The sequence below is a fragment of the Musa acuminata genome, chromosome BXJ3-4 (genome assembly GCF_036884655.1).
Source record: "Musa acuminata AAA Group cultivar baxijiao chromosome BXJ3-4, Cavendish_Baxijiao_AAA, whole genome shotgun sequence".
NCBI classification, from domain to species: domain Eukaryota; kingdom Viridiplantae; phylum Streptophyta; class Magnoliopsida; order Zingiberales; family Musaceae; genus Musa; species Musa acuminata.
Window position 1 is genome coordinate 28,316,781 of NC_088352.1, and position 5,209 is coordinate 28,321,989.

Consider the following 5,209-nt stretch of genomic DNA (forward strand, 5'->3'; position numbering starts at 1 on the left):
GTTAAAATCAATGGTCTAGAATGTATTTGGGAACTCGTTGAATTGCCCAATAATTGTAAAAGAGTTAGTTGTAAGTGGGTCTTTAAGACAAAACGTGACTCAACGGGAAATATCGAATGATATAAAGCCAGACTTGTGGCCAAAGGTTTTTCTCAAAAAGAAGGCATCAACTATAATGAGACTTTTTCTCCAGTTTCTAGAAAGGACTCGTTGAGAATCATCATGACATTAGTAGATCATTATGATCTTGAGTTACATTAGATGGATGTACAAATAACATTTCTAAATGGGGATATGGATGAGGAAATCTATATGGTACAACCTGAAGGATTCATAGAAAAAGGGAAAAGAAAGTTTGGCTTATAATCTTAAGAAATTCATTTATGGCCTTAAACAAGCTTCTAGATAATGACATATAAAGCTTCAAGATACCATTACTTTCTTCGGATTTAAGGAAAACACTATTTATCAATGCATATATATGAAGATAAGTGAGAGCAAGTTTATTATATTAGTCTTATATATGGATGATATTTTACTTGCCAGTAGTGATATTGGTTTATTACATGAAACCAAGATATTTCTCAATAAGAACTTTAAGATGGTTGATATGAATAAGGCAATCTATGTTATTAGCATTAAGATATTCATGGATAGAACTTAAAGATTATTAAGATTGTCTCAAAAAGGATATATTAATCGTATCTTGGAGAGATTTAATATGCAGCTTTGCTCAGCCAATGATATATCTATTACTAGAGATGAAAAATTCAATCAAAACCAGTACTCAAAAAATAACTTAGAAATGAATCAAATGAAGAATATTCCTTATGGGTGCGCAGTTAGAAGTCTATTATATGCTCAAACCTGTACAAGACCAGATATCAGTTTTGTAGTTACAATGCTAGAAAGATACCAAAGTAACCTAGGAATTGATCATTGGAAAGCTGCAAAGAAAGAAATGAGATATCTGCAAAGGACGAAAGATTATATGCTCACATATAGGAGATTAAATCAGCTTGAAGTGATAAAATATTCAGATGCTGATTTTACAAATTGCCTCGATAGCAAGAAGTCCACTTTAGGATTTGTATTCATGTTAGTTGGTGAGGCAATTTCTTGAAAAAGTGCAAAGTAATCGCTTATTACATCATCAACAATAGAAGCTGAATTTGTGGCATGCTTTGAGGCCACAAATTAAGCTTTATAGCTGCGAAATTTTATCTCATGACTTAGTGTGATCGACTCAATTATTAGGCCGCTAAAGATATTTTGTGATAACAATGCAGTAGTTTTCTTCTCTAAGAATGATAAGTACTCTAGTGGTTCCAAGCACAATGAGATAAAGTACTTGGTGGTTAGAGAAAGAGTCTAAAAATAGCAAGTGTCAATTGAGAACCTGAGCACCACTATGATGATTACTGATCCATTGATAAAAGCTTTACAATGTAAAATATTTAAAGAACATGTTCTTAGAATAGGGCTTGTGAGTAAGTCATAAAAGATATTGTGATATATGTTTAGGTGGATGCTATTATTGATATTTTTCTTACTTAATTAAAGTTATTTGTTTTTGCTATCTTGTTTACATTTATGCTTATGCATACTATAGTTGAATGTAATAACATGATTGTCTTGACAAGACAAATTACAGGGGTCATTATAGACTATATTAAGAATGACTAACAATATTGTGGTACATATAAGGGAGTAAGACATTAATGATATACAACCGTTGTGACTCACAATGATAGTTGGACTTAATATAGTATTATTGTGTTTATTTAACTTATTAGCTTATTTTAAAATCCATGACCATATATAAATTTTTTTTAAAATTCTTTGGAATCCAATTAAGTAAAATTATTTTCAAATAAGTTTATTTTGATTTTGAATATCTTTTTTATATTTTTATTAATTAATGGGTCAAGTAGGAGAATGTTAGATTTTTGTGGCCCTTTATAATTGGATAAGATATATACAATATAACTAATTAGATTCTGAAGAAATATATTGGCCAATAGAAAAGAAGTCCACTTAAAGTAGGATTTTTTAGGAGATAACCTTGATGGGAGGAACTCTCCTAATTACTTATCTTATATCCTATGCTCTTGCCTATAAATAGATAAGACCTCTAGGGACTGAACACAAGAAGAAATAGAGGTTATCTCAATTGAGAGTTTATAGTCTTTCCATCAACCCTTCTCCTTAATCATCAATCTAGGTGGGTCCCCTTTTGCAGATTCATAGCGATCTTGGATTAAAGATGATGCCTTTGTAAATTAAACAGAGATCTAAGGTACGCATCATTAAATCAGATCTAATTATTTGATTTCAATCCTGGCATAAAAGATTGTTTCCACATTTAATACAGCATATTATAGATTTTATATATCATTAAATCAGATCTAATTATTTGATTTCAATCTTGGCATAAAAGATTGTTTTCGTATTTAATACAGCATATTATAGATTTTATATATAAAATCTATAATATGTTGTATTTAAATATGGAAACAATCTTTTACGCCAGGATTGAAATCAAATAATTAGATCTGATTTAACGTTGCATACCTTTTGATTCCATCTGAAAAGATATCTCTGTTTGATCTACAAAGGCACCATTTTTAATCCAAGATCGTTATGAATCTGCAAAAGGAACTAGATCCTTCTCCTCTCTTCCTATCTTTTCATAGGATCATCTAGATTGATGGTTAGGGAGAAGAGTTGAGGGAAAGACTATAATCCCTCAACTGAGATAACCACTCTATTTCTTCTTTTTGTTGTTCAATCCTCATACGAGAATTCCTCTAATCAAGGTTATCTCTTAAAGAATCCTACTTTAAATGGATTTTTTTTCTATTGACCAATATATTTCATCAAAATCCAATTAGTTATATTATATATATCTTATCTAAATTATAAAGGATCATAAAATCTAACATTCTCCCACTTGTCCCATTAATTGATAAGATATAAAAGAGATATTCAAAATCAAAAATAAACAAAACAAAATTGTTTAAATATAATTTTACCTAATTGGATTCAAAAGAATTTTGAAAAGCATTTTATACATGGCTATGAATTTTAAAATAAGCTAATAATTCTAATAAATAAAATAATATTATATTAAGTCTAACTATCAATGTGAGTCATAGCGGTTGTATATTATCAATGTCATACTCCTTTCTATATACCACAATATTGTTATTCATTCCTATTATAGTCCATAATGACCTATTTAATTTATCTTGTCAAGAAAATCCTGTTATTACATTCAACTACAATATGCATAAATATAAATATAAACAGGATAGCAGAAATAAATAACTTTAATTAAGCAAGAAAAATATCAATAATAGCATCCACCTAAACATGAATCACTATATATTTTATGACTTGCTCGCAAGCCCCATTATAAGAACATGTTCTCTAAATATTTTACACTGTAAAGCTTTTGTCAATAGATTAGTAATCATCATAGTGGTGCTTAGGTTCTCAATTGACACTTGTTGTTTCTGGACTCTTTCGCTAACCATCAAGTATTTTATCTCGATGTGCTTAGAACCACTAAAGTACTTGTCATTCTTAGAGAAGAAAACTACTGCGATTTTATCACAAAATATCTTCAGTGACATGACAATTGAGTCGACCACATCAAGTCCTGAGATTAAATTTCATAGCTATAAAACTTAATTTGTGGCCTCAAAAAATGTCATAAATTCAACTTCCATTATTGATGATGTAATAAGCAATTGCTTTACACTTTTTCAAGAAATTGCCTCACCAGCTAGCATGAATACAAATCCTGAAGTGGATTTCTTGCTATCGAGGCAATTTAGAAAATCAGCATCTAAATATCCTATCACTTCAAACTGATATGATCTCTTATATGTGAGCATATAATCTTTCGTCCCTTGCAGATATCTCATTATTTTCTTTGTAATTTTTCAATGATTCATTCCTGGATTGCTTTGGCATCTTCCTAGTATTGCAACTACAAAACTGATATCTGGTCTTGTACAGGTTTGAGCATATAATAGACTTCCAACTATGCACCAATAAGGAATATTCTTTATTTGATATTTTTCTAGGTCATTTTTCAAGTATTGGTTTTGACTGAATTTTTCACCTATTGTAATAGGTATATCATTGGCTGAGCAAAGCTGCATATTAAATCTCTCTAAGATACAATTAATATATCCTTTATGAGACAATACTAATAATTCTTGATATCTATCCCTGAATATCTCAATACCAATAACATAAGCTACCTCATTCATATCAACCATCTTAAAATTCTTATTGAGAAATATCTTGATTTCATACAATAAACTAAGATCACTATTGGCAAGTAAAATATCATCCATATATAAGACCAATATAATAATCTTACTCTCACTTATCTTTATATATATGCACTGATCAATAGTGTTTTCCTTAAATCCAAATGAAGTAATGGTATTATGAAACTTTATATACCATTATCTAGATGCTTGTTTAAAGCCATAAATGAATTTCTTAAGTTTATAAGCCCAACTTTTTTTTTCTTTTTTCTATGAATCCTTCGTGTTGTTCCATATAGATTTCCTCATCTAGATCTCTGTTCAGAAATTTTATTTTCACATCCAATGTAACTTAAGATCATAATGAGCTACTAATACAATGATGATTCGCAATGATTCCTTTCCAGAAACTGGAGAAATGGTCTCATTATAGTCGATGCCTTCTTTCTGAGAAAAACTTTTGACCATAAGTCTGGCTTTATATCGTTCGATATTACCCGTTGAATCACGTTTTGTCTTAAAGACTCATTTACAACCAACTCTTTTACTATTATTGGGCAATTCAATGAGTTCCCAAACATCATTCTGGACCATTGATTGTAACTTTTCTTTTATTGCATCATACCATTTTTCAGAATCATTTCTTTCTATGGCTTGTGAAAACGATAATGGGTCTCTTTTTATTCCTATATCAGAATCTGATTCTTGTAGATATACCATATAATCATTAAAAATGGCATGTTTCCTTTTCCTTTGAGATCTTCTCAAAGCTATCAATTGTGATTGTTTTACAAGATCATCAACGACGACATCAACATGATGTGAGAGTTTTTTTATATTATTTTTTTCTTCACTCTCGTCAATACTCTCATTGATTTTAGGAATAATAATTTCTTGAATAGGAGATGATATGGGAGAATTAA